Below are 19,904 nucleotides of genomic sequence, written 5' to 3'. Positions count from 1 at the left end.
ATGACTTAGAGAATGAAGAATTTAAATTTGCTAGAAGCATGCTTTATAATGGGAGACGCCCGGGCATTAAGGATGGCATTGGCTTCCAAAGGGGAGACAATGTCAAAATTAGTGCCCCTCCTAAGAGATTGTCCAACTTTGTTAAGGGCAAAGCTCCCATGCCTCGGGATAACGAGGGTTACATTTTATACCCTGCCGGTTATCCCGAGAGCAAAATTAGGAGAATTCATTCTAGGAAGTCTCACTCTGGCCCAAATCATGCTTTTATGTATAAGGGTGAGACATCTAGTTCTAGGCAACCAACCCGTGCTAAGTTCCCTAGAAAGAAAACTCCTAATGCATCAAATGATCATGCTATTTCATTTAAAACTTTTGATGCATCCTATGTTTTGACTAACAAATCCGGCAAGGTCGTTGCCAAGTTTGTTGGGGGCAAACACAAGGGGACAAAGACTTGTGTTTGGGTACCCAAAGTTCTTGTTTCTAATGCCAAAGGACCCAAAACAGTTTGGGTACCTAAAGTCAAGAACTAAACTTGTTTTGTAGGTTTATGCATCCGGGGGCTCAAGTTGGATACTCGACAGCGGGTGCACAAACCACATGACAGGGGAGAAAAGGATGTTCTCCTCATATGAGAAAAACCAAGATCCCCAAAGAGCAATCACATTCGGGGATGGAAATCAAGGTTTGGTCAAAGGACTTGGTAAAATTGCTATATCTCCTGACCATTCTATTTCCAATGTTTTTCTTGTTGATTCTTTAGATTACAATTTGCTTTCCGTATCTCAATTATGCCAAATGGGCTACAACTGTCTATTTACTGATGTAGGTGTTACTGTCTTTAGAAGAAGTGATGATTCAATAGCATTCAAGGGAGTGTTAGAGGGTCAGCTATACTTGGTGGATTTTGATAGAGCTGAACTCGACACTTGCTTGATTGCTAAGACTAACATGGGTTGGCTCTGGCACCGCCGACTAGCCCATGTTGGGATGAAGAATCTTCATAAGCTTCTAAAGGGAGAGCACATTTTAGGACTAACAAATGTTCATTTTGAGAAAGACAGGATTTGTAGCGCATGCCAAGCCGGGAAGCAAGTTGGCACCCATCATCCACACAAGAACATCATGATGACCGACAGACCGCTTGAGCTACTCCACATGGATCTATTCGGCCCGATTGCTTACATAAGCATCGGTGGGAGTAAGTATTGTCTTGTAATAGTGGATGATTATTCTCGCTTCACTTGGGTGTTCTTTTTACAGGAAAAATCTCAAACCCAAGAGACCTTAAAGGGATTCTTGAGACGGGCTCAAAATGAGTTCGGCTTAAGGATCAAGAAAATAAGAAGCGACAACGGGACGGAGTTCAAGAACTCACAAATTGAAGGCTTTCTTGAGGAGGAAGGCATCAAGCATGAGTTCTCTTCTCCCTACACCCCTCAACAAAATGGTGTAGTGGAGAGGAAAAATCGAACTCTATTGGACATGGCAAGAACCATGCTTGATGAGTACAAGACACCGGACCGGTTTTGGGCCGAAGCGGTCAACACCGCCTGCTACGCCATCAACCGGTTATATCTTCACCGAATCCTCAAGAAGACATCATATGAACTCCTAACCGGTAAAAAGCCCAACATTTCATACTTTAGAGTTTTTGGTAGCAAATGCTTTATTCTTGTTAAAAGAGGTAGAAAATCGAAATTTGCTCCTAAAACTGTAGAAGGCTTTTTACTTGGTTATGACTCAAACACAAGGGCATATAGGGTCTTTAACAAGTCCACTGGACTAGTTGAAGTCTCATGTGACGTTGTGTTTGATGAAACTAATGGCTCTCAAGTAGAGCAAGTTGATCTTGATGAGATAGGTGAAGAAGAGGCTCCATGCATAGCGCTAAGGAACATGTCCATTGGGGATGTGTGTCCTAAGGAATCCAAAGAGCCTTCAAATGCACAAGATCAACCTTCCTCCTCCATGCAAGCATCTCCACCAACTCAAAATGAGGATGAAGCTCAAGTTGATGAAGTAGAAGATCAAGCAAATGAGCCACCTCAAGATGACGGCAATGATCAAGGGGGAGATGCAACTGATCAAGACAAGGAGGATGAAGAGCAAAGGCCGCCACACCCAAGAGTCCACCAAGCAATCCAACGAGATCACCCCGTCGACACCATCCTCGGCGACATTCATAAGGGGGTAACTACTAGATCTTGGGTTGCTCATTTTTGTGAACATTACTCTTTTGTTTCCTCTATTGAGCCACACAGGGTAGAGGAAGCTCTCCAAGATTCGGATTGGGTGGTGGCGATGCAAGAGGAGCTCAACAACTTCACTAGAAATGAGGTATGGCATTTGGTTCCACGTCCTAACCAAAATGTTGTAGGAACCAAATGGGTCTTCCGCAACAAGCAAGACGAGCATGGTGTGGTGACAAGGAACAAAGCTCGACTTGTGGCCAAGGGATACTCCCAAGTCGAAGGTTTGGATTTCGGTGAAACCTATGCACCCGTAGCTAGGCTTGAGTCAATTCGTATATTATTGGCCTATGCTACTTACCATGGCTTTAAGCTTTATCAAATGGACGTGAAAAGTGCCTTCCTCAACGGACCAATCAAGGAAGAGGTCTATGTTGAGCAACCTCCCGGCTTTGAAGATAGTGAGTACCCTAACCATGTCTATAGGCTCTCTAAGGCGCTTTATGGGCTCAAGCAAGCCCCAAGAGCATGGTATGAATGCCTTAGAGATTTCCTTATTGCTAATGGCTTCAAAGTCGGCAAAGCCGATCCTACACTCTTTACTAAAACTCTTGAAAATGACTTGTTTGTATGCCAAATTTATGTTGATGATATTATATTTGGGTCTACTGACGAGTCTACATGTGAAGAGTTTAGTAGGATCATGACACAGAAATTCGAGATGTCGATGATGGGGGAGTTGAAGTATTTTCTAGGATTCCAAGTCAAGCAACTCCAAGAGGGCACCTTCATTTGTCAAACCAAATACACTCAAGACATACTAACCAAGTTTGGAATGAAGGATGCCAAGCCCATCAAGACACCCATGGGAACAAATGGGCATCTCGATCTCGACACGGGAGGTAAGTCCGTGGATCAAAAGGTATACTGGTCGATGATAGGTTCATTGCTTTATTTATGTGCATCTCGACCGGACATTATGCTTTCTGTTTGCATGTGTGCAAGATTCCAAGCCGACCCTAAGGAATCACACCTTACGGCCGTAAAACGAATCTTGAGATATTTAGCTTATACTCCTAAGTTTGGGCTTTGGTACCCTCGGGGATCCACATTTGATTTGATTGGTTATTCGGATGCCGATTGGGCGGGGTGTAAAATTAATAGGAAGAGCACATCGGGGACTTGCCAGTTCTTGGGAAGATCCTTGGTGTCATGGGCTTCAAAGAAGCAAAATTCGGTCGCTCTTTCTACCGCCGAAGCCGAGTACATTGCCGCAGGCCATTGTTGCGCGCAATTGCTTTGGATGAGGCAAACCCTGCGGGACTACGGTTACAAATTAACCAAAGTCCCTTTGCTATGTGATAATGAGAGTGCAATCAAAATGGCCGACAATCCCGTCGAGCACAGCCGCACTAAACACATAGCCATTCGGTATCATTTTCTTCGGGATCACCAACAAAAGGGGGATATCGAGATTTCATACATTAACACTAAAGATCAATTAGCCGATATCTTTACCAAGCCACTCGATGAACAATCTTTTACCAGACTTAGGCATGAGCTTAATATTCTTGATTCTAGAAATTTCTTTTGCTAAACTTGCACACATAGCTCATTTTATATACCCTTGATCATATCTCTTTCATATGCTATGACTAATGTGTTTTCAAGTCTATTTCAAACCAAGTCATAGGTACATTGAAAGGAAATTGGAGTCTTCGGCAAAGACAAAGGCTTCCACTACGTAACTTCGCCGTCACTCCAAGCATGAGCATCCAAGAAAAGGACCTTGTCTTTGGGGGAGAAATCAGCCCAAAGCTAAAGGACCGGACTTCGCCTTTGGTATAATCTTAACTCATTTATTTATGACCAAAGGGGAAGATAGCACTTCAAGGGCTCTAATGACTCCATTTTTGGCGATTCATGCCAAAAAGGGGGAGAAATAAGCCCAAAGCAAAAGGACCGCACCACCACCAATTTCAAAAACTTAGTGATTGAATATTTTCAATTGGTATACTTTGTGTTCAAAAGGGGGAGAAAGCAGTTTTTCAAACATGGTATATCAAAACCCTCTTGAACACTAAGAGGTGGATCTCATTTAGGGGGAGTTTTGTTTAGTCAAAAAGAGAAGCATTTGAAACAGGGGGAGAAAATTTCAAATCTTGAAAATGCTTGGCAAAATCTTATTCATTCATCTTTGACTATTTGCAAAAGAACTTTGAAAAGGATTTACAAAAGAGTTTGCAAAAACAAAACATGTGGTGCAAACGTGGTCCAAAATGTTATATAGAAAGAAACAATCCATTCATATCTTATAAGTATTTACATTGGCTCAATTCCAAGCAACCTTTGCACTTACATTATGCAAACTAGTTCAATTATGCACTTCTATATTTGCTTTGGTTTGTGTTGGCATCAATCACCAAAAAGGGGGAGATTGAAAGGGAATTAGGCTTACACCTAGTCCCTAATTAATTTTGGTGGTTGAATTGCCCAACACAAACATTTGGACTAACTAAGTTTGCCCGAGTGTATAGATTACACAGGTGAAAAAGGTTCACACTCAGCCAATAAAAAGACCAAGTTTTGGATTCAACAATGGAGCTAAGTAGGAACCGAAGGCCCTCTGGTCTGGGAGCACCGGACTGTCCGGTGCACACCGGACAGTGTCCGGTGCACCAGAGGACTCCAGCTCAAACTCGCCACCTTCGGGAATTTCCAGAGGCGACTCCGCTATAATTCACCGGACTGTCCGGTGTACACCGGACAGTGTCCGGTGTACACCGGACAGTGTCCGGTGCGCCAAGGGAGGTCGGCCTCAGGAACTCGCCTGCTTCGGGAAACTCCAACGGCTAGTCCACTATAATTCACCGGACTGTCCGGTGTGCACCGGACTGTCCGGTGCGACTCCAGAGCAACGGCTACCTCCGCGCCAACGACTCTCTGCCGTGCAATAAATGCGCGCGCAGCGCGCGCAGATGGCAGGCGTGCCCATACTGGCACACCGGACAGCAAACAGTACCTGTCCGGTGTGCACCGGACACCCAGGCGGGCCCACAAGTCAGAAGCTCCAACGGTCAGAATCCAACGGCAGTGATGACGTGGCAGGGGGCACCGGACTGTCCGGTGTGCACCGGACTGTCCGGTGCGCCATCGAGTAGACAGCCTCCCAACGGCCACTTTTGGTGGTTGGGGCTATAAATACCCCAACCACCCCACCATTCATTGCATCCAAGTTTTCCACTTCCCAACTACTACAAGAGCTCTAGCATTCAATTCTAGACACACCAAAGAGATCAAATCCTCTCCAAATTCCACACAACGCCACAGTGACTAGAGAGAGTGATTTGCTTGTGTTCTTTCGAGCTCTTGCACTTGGATTGCTTTCTTCCTTCTTGATTCTTTCATTGCGATCAAGCTCACTTGTAATTGAGGCAAAAGACACCAAACTTGTGGTGGTCCTTGTGGGAACTTTGTGTTCCAAGTGATTGAGAAGAGAAAGCTCACTCGATCCGCGGGATCGTTTGAGAGAGGGAAGGGTTGAAAGAGACCCGGCCTTTGTGGCCTCCTCAACGGGGAGTAGGTTTGCAAGAACCGAACCTCGGTAAAACAAATCTCCGTGTCTCACTTGTTTATTCGCTTGGGATTTGTTTTGCGCCCTCTCTCGCGGACTCGTTTATATTTCTAACGCTAACCCGGCTTGTAGTTGTGTTTATATTTGTAAATTTCAGTTTCGCCCTATTCACCCCTCCCCTCTAGGCGACTATCATGTATACTATCGGTATGGTGGGGGTGAGTATGTTATGCTGTGCCTTTATGTTGATGACATTTTGATCTTTGGATCAAATCTCAATGTGATTGAGGAAGTTAAAAGTCTTCTATCGAGCAATTTCGAGATGAAAGATTTGGGAGAGGCTGATGTCATTCTAAACATCAAGCTTGTTAGAGAAGCTGATGGTGGGGTAACTTTGTTACAACCCCATTATGTGGAAAAGGTATTGAGTCGCTTTGGTTTTAGTGACTGTGATCCTGCTCCAACACCTTATGATCCTAGTGTGCTATTAAGAAAGAATCGAAGAATAGCAAGGGATCAATTGACATACTCCCAGATCATTGGCTCGCTCATGTACCTTGCAAGTGCAACAAGGCCAGACATCTCTTATGCTGTGAGTAAGCTAAGTCGGTTTGTGTCGAAACCAGGAGATGATCACTGGCGTGCTCTTGAGAGAGTGTTGCGGTATTTGAAAGGTACTATGACATACGGTATTCATTATACCGGAAACCCAAAAGTGCTAGAAGGCTATTGTGATGCCAACTGGATATCTGATGCTGATGAGCTTTATGCCACAAGCGGATATGTGTTTCTGTTTGGAGGTGGCGCTGTTTCCTGGAAGTCTTGCAAGCAGACTATCTTAACGAAGTCTACAATGGAAGAAGAACTCGCAGCATTAGACACTGCTGGGGCTGAGGCCGAGTGGCTTCGTGATTTCCTATTGGACTTACCGGTAGTTGAAAAACCGATACCGGCTATTTCCATGAACTGTGACAATCAAACGGTGATTACAAAGGTTAACAGTTCTAGGAATAACATGAAGTCTACAAGGCATGTTAAGAGGAGATTGAAATCTGTCAGAAAGTTGAAAAACTCCGGAGTTATTACTGTGGATTATGTCCACACATCAAATAATCTGGCAGATCAATTCACTAAGGGTCTATCACGCAATGTGATAGAAAGTGCATCGAGGGAAATGGGTATGAGACCCATGTGAGATCTACTCTAGTGGTAACCTGCTCTATGTGATCGGAGATCCCGTGAAGTAGAGTGGAGAAACAAGCTAGGAGTAGATTGTGAGGAAAGATCCCTTCCTTAACTCATTTCTGATGCACATCTTTCCTATCTGTAAGGCAGGATGGTTTTTACCTTAATGTATTCCAAGAGTCTTATAAAGGTGAGATGTTGTCCTACAGAACATCTTCTGAGGAATACACCTACATGAGTCAGACTGCTAGTCACAGTCTATGGGATTTGGGTAATCCCTAAATACTCATGAAAGGCACTGAAGTGTGACTTATATGCTTCTAAACAGCGGGAATACCCTTCTGCAGCCTAGTATCAGCAAAGGATTTGAGTGAATCTTATTTCGCACAAAACTGTCAATTCAAGGCATAGTCCATTGTTCAGTTGTGAATAAGTGAAACTCTTATTCTAGATGGATGTTCAACTTAACAGTCTCCATCGAAACACTGGTATATCAAAGGATTGTGATTCTGATACTTCATCATTACAAACCCTAGAGTTTGGTGGGGATTGTTGGATCTTTTATGGGCTTGGCCCATTTATTGAATAAACTCTATGGTGTGTAATGGTGGAGAATACCAATAGTACCACATTGGAAGTCCAAGGGTCTTTTGCCTTGACTTATATGGTGGGATTTATTCCACTTAACTTGAGAAGTCAATAAATGGACAAGGGCGTGCCACACGCGCGCGCGCGCGCCGCCGCCGCCGGCCGGGCCGGGCCGGGCGTGGCGTGGCGAGGCGAGGCGAGGCAGGCAGGCAGGCAGGCAGGCAGGCAGGCAGGCAGGCAGGCAGGCAGGCGAGCGGGCGTGGTGTGGTTGTGTTAATTTTTAGCACTCACTAACCGCGTACGTTAGCCGAGTGACTCTGTCTCTTCTGCCGAGTGACCCTGTCTCTTCGTCAGCCAGCCGAGTGACCCTTCTCCTTCAGCTGCCGACTTATGGCGTGACTCGGCAAGAGCTGGCCGACTCATGGCATAACTCGGCTAGAGCTGGCCGACTCTTGGCGTGACTCGGCGACCTTTCTCCTTCAGCTTCCCTCTGCGAGAGGTTAAATAGAGGAGCACCCCTGTCACTCGGTACACGTGAGAAAACACTTTCAGAACACAGTCCAGCAGCCGAGTAAGGGTATTTCCATCTCGTGACTCTGCGCGCACAGAGAAACGAGAGGGCAGGTGCCTCCGGAGCCCTTGCCGTTCGAGACCTTGCACGAGGGATCGGCAATTAGGTTTTTGGGGAGCGTCTACGCGACTGCCCATCGTCTGTCGTTCTTGCTGTCTTCATCTCGATCGGATGACAAAATAAGTTGGACAAGGATCAGGATCCTCGGAGCGCATGGGAGGGTATGATCAATTCAGTTCATTACAGTTTTATATTCTGCATATTATATATGTCGTATGTAGTTTTATTCTATCGTATTATAATATGTTATATCTTTCTGTCTTAATTTTACAGTCATCCTGTTTATATTATTATCTGTTTATTTCCAGTTGTTCCGCAAAAATCCATGAACCATGTTTATATACTTATTTTATTTATATGATTTACATGCTTCATATGCTTTGTGTTCTCATGATCCATATTGTTATGGATATTTTTGAGATCATGTTATCTATGTTTGATTATCTATTATATGTCATCACCATAATGTTAATTTATGGAATTAAAATGATACAGAAAATGCCTATAAATCTAACAGTTTTTAGGTCTAAAAATAAATATATACAACTTGCAACTTAATTTGATGAATTAAATGCATTTATTATAAATTTTAGTTTTTTCCTTTTCATGTACCGAGTTGATATAAATTAGATAACAATTTTTTTTCATCATTGACTACCCTAGATTCAAATCCTAGGTCCGCCACTGATTATAATGTTTGACTGTTTTGTTTTTATGGTAGGTGACATATACAACGATAATTTTATTTATCTTTAAGATTTATCAGCTCATTTTTTCAAATCTACTCATAAATGTATACTTAATTTTATGGAAATTGGAAGTGCCATTAAAAAAATTGGTACCTCCAACAATAAGTTATCTTAACAAAAAATAACTTATTACGCATAAACTAGAAAAGAGGGTAAAATGTGTGTTTTTTGTAACAGTAATAAAACTATTCAACACATTTACATTGGTTGCCACCATGCCAGAAATATTTGGAGGGTTGTACACATGACAATAGGACCCAAAGCCCAAGGTCAATATCACATATGTTTAAGAGTTGGTTATCGCAAGTAAGTCAAAAGAGAGAAATATGTTTGTAATGGGGTTGTAACTTTGTGCTAGTCAATATGGAGAACTTGCAATGGTATTTGTCTTAATGAAATGAAATATAATTCAGGGGACATATTGGTTGAGGTATTAGGTGTTGCTGCAAATTGAGGAGAAAAATCATGTTCCAATTTGTTAGCTTGACATTGGAGATCACGACGTTGGAGCTTTTTCTTGATTTGGTTGGAAGTTTAATAATAAATTTGGCTGCATTTGGTTTCTCCTTCTCATCGATCATGTGGAGGTTTTTGATGTTTTTTATTTCTTCTATGTTGTGTGCGGCCTCGTAGAGGCGAAGACTTTTAAAGGTTCCATTACCTAAAATGTGTGCGCGTCTATAATAGATGATTGTACAAGCATGTCTGTATGTGCATTCATTTACACAAGAGAATGTTTTTAGTGCTCACTAGTTTATATTAAATAATAAAAAGCCAAATTGTTTATTGAGGTCCCCAAAGCGCATGTGTTTTTTCCTAAAAACAATAAATTTATGCGAAAATTTTATACAATTCCTATGAAAACCCAACGTTCCAAAGAGACTCTAAGGTAGTACTTTGTCCTGAGTAGTGAGATGAGACGTGACAAACCCGCTTTTGATGATGTTTGGTCTGAAGACACGAGCGTAGTCATCCTACATGTCTTCACAACTCATCTTAAGAAGCAGTTAAACTGATAAGCTATTGCAGAAGTGTTCTTTTTTACGCGACTTCTTTTAAATCTATGAAGAAGTTGTAAAATATGTTGGTGAAACATGGCTTACAGGTGGGAGGCAAAGCGCTATACCAAAACATCTCATTTCATAGATTTAAGAAGATATACTAAACATGACGCATACGCAACAACTTATTAGTTTAGTTGCTTCTCATAATGAACTAAAAGCGGGTAAAAAGCAGAAACTGTTTTCACCAGCTTCTCAGATAAGCTAACTTTCCAACAAACAACAACAATGGTAAGCAAGGTCTATAACATTTGTCTCCTTTGTGTCTGTCAATTGATAAATAGAAAGAGGACCACGTCCCAAACATCCCTAACTACCTACATGCTGGCTCTGAGAGCACCTAGAGGGGAGTGAATAGGTGATCCTGTAAAAATCAAACACTAATAGCCACAAAAACTTAGTTATGTGTTAGTGTAGTCAAGTGGCTAAGAAACGTTCTCGTGCGAACAAAGCAATCACAATAAGCAGCACACGAGACACGTGATTTTTATCCCGTGGTTCGGCCAAGTAACACTTGCCTACTTCCACGTTGTGGTGTCCCAATGGACGAGGGTTGCACTCAACCCCTTTCAAGCGATCCAATGATCAACTTTAATACCACAACTTTCTTCCTTAGTCTTTCTCCCGTTTGTGAGGAATCTCCACAACTTGGAGCCTCTCCACCTTACAATGATGATCACAAAAGAGGCACAGAAGTAAGGGAGGGGAAAGCAACACACTCAAGACTCAAATCCACAGCACAACCACGCACACAAGTCACAACCTGAGCTCAAAGTACAACACACGGAGTTCGCAACTCAAATGGAGCTCAAATCGCTAACACAGAGAATCAAATGCGTGGGAGCGGAGTCTGGATGCTTTAGAATACTTAGAGAATGCTTGAGTGACTCCCCCATGCGTCTAGAGGTCCCTTTTATAGCCCCAAGGCAGCTAGAAGTCGTTGAAGACAATCTTGGAAGGTTAATCTTGCCTTCTGTCGTGTGGTGCACCGGACAGTCTGGTGCACCACCGGACAGTCACTGTAGCTGTCCGGTGCGCGATTGCCTTCCAAATAAGGCACAGTCGACCGTTGCAGCTTCGGGCCCGATGGCGCACCGGACACTGTCCGGTGCCCCCTGCCGACCGTTGGTGCGGGCCACGCGTCGCCCACGGATTGCGCGGCCGACCGTTGCGTTGGCGACCGTTGGCTCACCAGACAGTCCGGTGCACCGCCGGACCGTCTGGTGAATTATAGTCGTACGCCGCTGATCTTTTCCCGAGAGTGGCCTTTTCACCGGAGACCAGCCACTACAGGAAACACCTAAATTTTCGTGGGCCTAGATATTTTCGTCGGTCGGCCCACGAAAATAAATAGTTATTTTCGTCGGCCTACGGAACCGACGAAAATACACCTTATTTTCGTGGGCCCGTACCTATTTTCGTCGGTCTGCCCACGAAAATAGGAACGACATTTTCGTGGGCCCCGAGACCGACGAAAATGAGGTTTATTTTCGTCGGTCATAGCCAGGCCGACGAACATAAGTGAAAATACGGAATTATTTTCGCCGGCCTTCTCCCGGCCGACGAAAATACGGCATTAACTGACCACTATTTTCGTCGGCCTCACTGAGGCCGACGAAAATAGAGGTCCGTTAATCGGCCTCAGCGCGCAGTTCCTCTCTCTCGCTCGGCAGTCACTCTTCGCGCCGCCGCCCGCCAGACCTCCGTCGTCGCGCCGCCGTCGTAGCCCGCCCCCCGTCCTCCCTCGCCGCAACGCCGCCCGTCCTCACGCGCCCTCGCCCGCCGCGCCGCTGCGCGCCCGCCTCGCGCCCTCGCCGCTGCGCGCCCGCCGCGCCGCCCTCGCCTTGCGCCCATCGCGCCCCGGCTCCTCGAAGGGGCACCGCTCGCCCGTGCAGCTCCGGCGACACGGCCCCCACTGCGCGGCAGCCTCGCCCCCACCACCGCCCTCGGCCCGAGAGCCTCGGGCACCGGCTCTCTCCACCGCACCGAGCTCCGCCTCGCCTCCTAGTCCGACAGGTAAAATTTTAAATTTTTTTAGTTACTTAGCACATGGTAAAGTATATTGTTTAACATAGCATTATGTTAAACTAACCATATAGTGATTATATAGTTAGGAAATTGTTAGTATATTTGATGAAGGAAAGTTAGTGAGTATATAGTTAGCATATACTTGTAGCATATTGTTTAGCATATACTGGTCAGCATATTGTTTATTATGTAGCTATCGTGTAGTTTTCTGTGTTGGCAACCATCGTGTTGTCGTTTATTTGCAGGTTTTAGAAACATCAGTTTATAGGGGAGGTGCTGCCGAATTTTTTACTGACAATAATATTTTTTGTACATAGGTGTTCTTCCGACTTGACCTTCTCCACCATTAGCTAGACTCGTACATTATTCTCAGGTATACATTGTTTTCGTAATTTCTCAGGTATACATTATTCTCAGTTTTAATCGTTAACCGTAGCGAACCGTATGCGTCACCCGTTCGGGAACGGCAAACGTCACATTGGCTTGTGAGGTTCGCCGTTCCGGAATTGTCCACGTATTTTGGACAGCCTGAGAGTGTAAGCCGATGCTTGTGATTTGTGACATGTGCCTTACGATTGACGCGGAATTTTGGTTGTGTAACCCAGTTGTTCTCCAACACACCATGTTCAGGCGTGTGCTTGGAGAGCAGCGGGGTTATGCTGCCGAAATTTAGCAACAATCGTAGGCTACACGTCGTAAATCACAAGCATCAGCCTACACTCTTGGGTGGGTTTAGGGCCTTTACCTAATAGGGAGTTCACCTAATTAAGCCACGGACGATCGTTGATGTTCTTTGACTTTTGTTTAGCCTTTAAAATGGACGGTGATCGGAGGGTGATGTATGACGGGTGGAGAAAGGATGGGGCACATTCGAATGAATGGATGGGTGTAACAAAGGCTTTTCTTGAGCACGCTTTCAAAGATGCAACTGGTCGTCTAGTGAAGTGTCCTTGCAATCGCTGCGAGAACAAGTGGCCTCAGAAGAAGGAAGAAATGGAGAAACACCTTTGCAAAAGTGGGTTTATGCCGAACTACCTTGTATGGTACCGGCATGGAGAGTCTATTAGACACGTTGACGTGGAGGTGGAGCTTGATGACGATCATGATAGGATGGACGATATGTTGCATGATCTTGGTAGGGAGGTTGAAATGAACGCTGAGGAGCCGGGGCAGCTTCCACGCGATGCTCAAGAATTCTTCCGGCTACTCGTCGCGGGAGAAGAGAGACTGCACGAGCACACTCAGATGTCAGTTCTTGGGACTCTCACAAGACTAATGGCGATAAAGTCGAAGCACAACATTTCAAACAGTGCTTACAACGACATCGTCCAACTTATGGGCGAGGTTCTCCCGGAGAATCATAAGTTGCCAAAGAATATGTACTTCGCAAAGAAGATGTTGGCTGGTCTTGGGATGACATATGAGAAGATCGACGTGTGTCCCAACAGTTGCATGCTATTCTTTGAGGAGGATGACAAACTGGACCGTTGTAAGCATTGTGAAGCTTCTAGATATGTCGAGGTGACAAATGATGAGGGTGAATTGGTAGTTACGAAGGTTGCAGCTAAGCAACTTCGTCGGTTGCCCATCATTCCTCGGCTTTCAAGGTTGTTCCTCAACAAGGAAATAGCTCTGCATATGACGTGGCCAAAGAATGGTGTACGTCTAGTCACTGATCCAGACATAATGGTCCATCCGTCGGACGGTGATGCGTGGAAGGCATTTGACGAGTTTGATCCTGAATTTGCAAACGACCCTAGGAGTGTACGGCTTGGTCTATCGACGGACGGATTCACACCTTTCAATACCAGTGCAAGCCCATACTCGTGTTGGCCTGTCTTCATTGTGCCATATAATCTTCCTCCTGAGTTGGTCAATAAAGAAGAGTTCATGTTCCTTGCACTAGTCATCCCAGGCCCCGAGCATCCAGGGCCAAAGCTGAATATGTTTGTTCGCCCTTTAATTGAAGAGCTGAAACAATTGTGGAGAGGTGTGAAGGCTTATTACAGCCATACTGAAAAGGAGTTTACCATGCGCGCTGCTTATTTGTGGTCAGTGCATGATCTGCTGGCGTATGGAGATTGGTCTGGATGGTGTGTCCATGGTCGGTTGTGCTGTCCCATATGTATGAATGATACGAATGCATTCAGATTGAAGCATGGTGGGAAAGTGTCATTCTTTGATGCTCATCGACGTTGGACTCCATTCAAGCATGATTTCAAGAATTCGCTTACTGCATTCAGAGGTGGAGCCAAAATCAGAAATGGGCCACCAAAGAGGCAAACTGCACCGCAGATAATGGCATGGCATGCTTGTCTGAAGCAAGGAGAAAATGATAGGTTCCAAGGCTACGGGGAGGACCATAACTGGACCCATATTTCATCAATATGGGAGCTTCCGTATGCAAAAGCCTTGATCATGCCGCACAACATAGACTTGATGCACCAAGAGCGTAACGTTGCTGAAAGCATCATAAGCACATGTTTCGATGTGACTGATAAAACGAAAGATAATATGAAGGCAAGAAAAGACATGGCTGAAATTTGTAAGAGGCCGATGCTCGAGTTGAAAGTAAGCGATAAAGGGCATGAAAGTAGGCCGCGAGCTGATTACTGCCTCAAGCCAGATGAAAGGAAATAAATATTTAAGTGGTTGAAGAATCTGAAATTTCCAGATCGGTATGCGGCAAATCTGAAACGGGCAGTCAATCTGAAGACCGGTAAATTGATCGGTTTGAAAAGCCATGACTACCATATTATTATGGAGAGGCTGATGCTCGTGATGTTTCGAGGCTATTTTAAGGATGAGCTTTGGAGCATATTTGCAGAGTTGAGTTACTTCTATAGGGAAGTATGCGCAAAGACGGTATCGAAGAGGTTGATGCAGAAATTTGAGAAAGAAATTCCAATTCTTATTTGTAAATTTGAAAAGGTTTTCCCGCCAGGATTCTTCAATGTGATGCAACATCTAATTGTGCATTTGCCTTGGGAAGCTTTGGTAGGCGGACCAGTGCAATTCAGGTGGATGTATCCTATAGAAAGGGCGTTGAAAAAGCTCAGGGCGTCTGTTCGGAACAAGGCTAGAGTCGAAGGGTGTATTGCGGAGGCTTTTGCCCTTAAGGAGATATCTCAATTCTCAACCAGGTATTTCGCTCGAGCCAACAATGTGTTTGCGCCTTCAGTGCGACTTCATGTCGAAAATGAATCACCCCAAAGCACCCTTCAAATTTTTGCGAATCCGGGTAAAGCAGTTGGAAAAGGGAGTGTACGTCACATTGAAGCATCAGATTTGAACACGCTAATGCTATATATGTATAGCAATATTGACAGCACACAGGAGGCGTTCGAGTAAGTTTTCCTCATAGTTACGTCCATTTTCTCATCTCATAATTTCTATAGCGTGTAATCTCCATGTTTGTAATATGTCCAGCATGTTTGATGAAGAATGTTGGAAATCTACTAGTAAACCTACGGCCATCCAATTAGAAAATCTTCGACGTGATGGGTTGAAAGGTGGACCAAACTTCGTGCAGTGGTTTCGTAATTATGTTAGTAATTGTCGTTCTCTCATTGTCCATACTTAATCTTTGAATTTTGGACTTGGAAGATATAATGCATATACTAATTACTTGTATAGGTTTCCAAAAACTCTGTGCATTAGGGGCCAATGAGATCTACCTCACAGAGGAGCAGTACCTGGAGAGCGTTGTGGATTGGCTGGCGAAGGACATGGAAGCCTGGAGGTGGTTGGCTAAGAGATGGGCGTCGCCTGAGTGGATTGCAGAGTCCAACAAGCACCGTGCCAACCGTGGCACTGAAGGACCGGGGCACAGGTACGGCGCCGATGGACACCTTGGTACCGCATGCCGCATGGTAAGTATATAAATCAAACTTGTATGTTACATCTATGAAAATTATATGGTTTAACTCTTCTTTTTCATGCAGGAAGCTGAAAGTGGAGTTGCTCCAAGTTTTATGGAGGTTTACGTCCGTGGTCACCGTGGCCCTGATCCGGCGAACCCTGATGTGCTATGCAGCGAGGCGACAAGGGAGAAAATGGTAAACAAGTTTGTATTTACGAATTAAATTGCATGTTTTGTGTCTAACTCCAACTTTCTTTGAAGAATGCATATGGGGAGGAAATGACTCAACGCCATGGGCCTGACTTCGACTGGATGCATTCAGACTTAGATGCCTCAGCGTTGTACCACAGTGGTGGGGGTAGAAAGCATGGCAGGTGAGGTGTTTGTGTTTGATTTGACGATTTCATTAACAAGAATGTGTCCACTTAATGGCTCAACTATGTGTATCATGCAGGTTTGCCTTTGGGACCGGCGTTGTGGAATATAACAGGACAATAGGTCAAGGGAAGGCATCGTCTTCGGGAGGGAGTTCTCGCTCCTCCAGGTCTGCTCGAGAGGCTCAGCTGGAGGAGGAGACTCGGGCAGCACAGGAGCAGGCTCGAGCAGCACAGGAGCAGGCTCGAGCAGCACAGGAGCAGGCTCGAGCAGCGCAGGAGCAGGTTGGACAGCTGACGCAATATATGGCTTCTTATTTTTAGGTAATCCGTCTATCTCATCACGTGTCGTCATTGAATTCAAAGTATAATGTTGTGATTCTAACGTTGCATCCATTTGCAGGAAATGACTACTCGACTCGGCCCTGATATGAACTTGCCCGCTTTTCGCCCTCTCCAGGTAACACTATCTGAACACTTCAATTCCATAGCAACTCTTTCTTTATTATCAAAAATGGCTCGCAGGCACAAGGATGGGGACAGTGGTCAGGACAAGCTCCAGCGTCGCAGCCACAGTGGACCGGTGTTGGGTGGACGCAGGCACCTCCAGGCACTTGGACGCCTCCACCCCAAGGATCGCAGCCAGTCCCGGGATGGGTGCCACCGGTCTCCCAGCCACCGGCGGGCTCTCAGCCATTTCAAGCGTGGATGGCACCGCCACCGACGGGGTGGGTGCCACCACCTCTGGGGTGGCCACCACAACAGTACCCGTGGATGCATGCACAACCTCCTCCTCACCATGGATCACAGGTGACGTTCCATGTTTAGTTTTATGCAAATATTGACCAAACACAGCAATGTATATGTATACAGCCTTATTTGAATGATTGATGAATTGCAGGGTTCAGCGTCACATGCTCATGGATCGGAGGGTGGTGTCAACGTCCAAGACTTCCTCGTCCATGGTGCTGGAGGGAGTGGCCACCTTCCTGGTGGCGGAGGAGGGAGTGGCCAAAACTCCCACAGCCCGCCGGAGTGATCAGTGAGGAGTGAGTAGTGAGTAGCTTATGGACTTATGGACTCTAGACTTATGTACTAGAGTTTTGTGAATTGTGTATTTGAATGGACAATGGACTTTTGGACTTATGGATACTCTAGACTTATTTGAATGGACTATGGACTATTTATGTATATGTGAATGTGTTTTGTGAATTATGTATTAGGCTTGTGAATCTGTATATGTGAATTGTGATATTGTGTATATTGCTGTGAATTATTAATAGGTGCAGAAAAATCTGTTTTGGGGGGGAACCATCAATTTTCGTCGGCCTCGGTGGTGGCCGACGAAAATATGTTCCCAGGCTATTTTCGTTGGCCACCACCGAGGCCGATGAAAATAGCCTGGCACGTATTTTCGTCGGCCATCACCCAGGCCGACGAAAATAGCCTGCACGTATTTTCGTCGGCCATCACCGGGCCGACGAAAATAGTCAGCCGACCATTGATTTTCGTCGGCCTTAAGAAAGCCGACGAAAATAAGTTATTTTCGTCGGTACTGCCTATTTTCGTCGAACTTATTTTCGGCGGCCGACGAAAATACTCTATTTTCGTCGGTTTAGGCTTATTTTCGTGGGTTTTTGGCCCACGAAAATTTAGGCGATTCCTGTAGTGAGCCTGGCGCACCGGACAGTCCGGTGTGTCAGACTGAGCTGAGTTTTGGCTGCACCGAGCGAAGTCTTTTCGGTTTCTTTTCTTCTTCTTTTCTCACTGTTTCTAGCACTTAGATAACTTCATTAGTATTCAAAAACAAATGTACTAAGTCTAGAAACATACCTCATGCCTTGATTTGCACTTTTTCAATCTTTGGCACATTAGGACTTAAATAAATGTGTTGGACACTTAATCACCAAAACAACATAGAAATTGCCCAAGAGCACATTTCCCTTTCAATCTCCCCCTTTTTGGTGATTTATGCCACCACAACCAAAAGCAACCAAAAGAAGTGCAACATCAATGCAATTAAAGACCAAATTGTTTTTTACTATAATTTAGCATATTTGGATCGTTCTTTGCCACCACTTGGTTTGTTTTTGCAAATCAAATTCATTTCCCTATCTCTAAGTCAAACACACTTGTTTGGGCACATAAAGAGTTGTTCCAAAAGTAAAATTGATCAAGTGCCAAAAACTCCCCCTTTTCCCATAATCAATATTCTCCCCCACAAGAGACCAAATTTTGCAATAAGAGTATTTTGGACAACTCAAAAATTATAACTCTATTATTTTTGAAATACACAAGTGGTAGCTGATCCATTTGCTTTGGCCTTAATTTCTCCCCCTTTGGCATTAAGCACCAAAACGGGATCATTCTTGGCCCTTGAACCCCATTGCCTCACCAAAAATGTCAATTAAAAGCAAAAAGGCAATGAGAGCATAAGTATGAACTTAGAGTTAATTACACTAATACCGGAGTGCAGTGGAAGTCTTTGCATTGTCCAAGTCCATATTTCCCTTTCAATGCACCTTTGAGACTACATCAAGTATACTCAGACAAATATATTAGTCTCAAAGGGTCAAGTTGTAGCACATCTCCCCCTAAATATGTGCATCATTCACACATGGACTTGTGAGGTCCGGGGATCCCTTGCACAACTTGAGCACCACAAATAAGCAACAATGGATTTAAATGCATAAAGTAACATGGTCAAAGGCATAGAACACATGTATGCTATAGATCAATCCAAGTTACGCGAATCTAAGACATTTAGCTCACTACGCAACCTGCAAAAGGTTTTCTCATCCAACGGTTTGGTGAAGATATCAGCTAGCTGGTTCTCGGTGCTAACATGGTACACTTCGATATCTCCCTTTTGCTGGTGGTCCCTTAGAAAGTGATGTCGGATGTCTATGTGCTTAGTACAACTGTGTTCAACAGGATTATCCGCCATGCGGATTGCACTCTCATTATCACATAGGACTGGGACTTTGCTTAGATTGTAGCCAAAGTCCCAGAGGGTTTGCCGCATCCAAAGTAGTTGCGCGCAACACTGTCCTGTGGCAACATACTCGGCCTCAGCGGTGGATAGGGCAACGAATGTTTGTTTCTTTGAACTCCAAGACACCAGGGACCTTCCTAGGAATTGGCACGTCCCTGATGTACTCTTCCTATCAACCTTGCATCCAGCATAATCAGAGTCTGAATATCCAATCAAGTCAAAGGTAGACCCCTTTGGATACCAGATCCCAAAGCAAGGCGTAGAAACTAAATATCTAAGAATTCGCTTAACGGCCACAAGGTGACATTCCCTGGGGTCAGATTGATATCTAGCACACATGCATACACTTAGCATAATGTCCGGTCTACTAGCACATAAATAAAGCAATGACCCTATCATAGACCGGTATGCCTTTTGATCAACTGACTTACCTCCTTTGTTGAGGCCGACATGCCCGTCGGTTCCCATCGGTGTCTTCGCGGGCTTGGCGTCCTTCATCCCAAACCTCTTGAGAAGGTCCTGAGTGTACTTCGTTTGGGAGAGGAAGGTGCCGTCCTTGAGTTGCTTCACTTGGAACCCAAGGAAGTATTTCAACTCACCCATCATCGACATCTCAAACTTTCGAGTCATCACCCTGCTAAACTCCTCATAAGAATTTTGATTAG

Source organism: Zea mays, chromosome 4, assembly GCF_902167145.1.
Source record: "Zea mays cultivar B73 chromosome 4, Zm-B73-REFERENCE-NAM-5.0, whole genome shotgun sequence".
Lineage (NCBI taxonomy): Eukaryota > Viridiplantae > Streptophyta > Magnoliopsida > Poales > Poaceae > Zea > Zea mays.
This window is presented reverse-complemented; position numbering follows the sequence as displayed.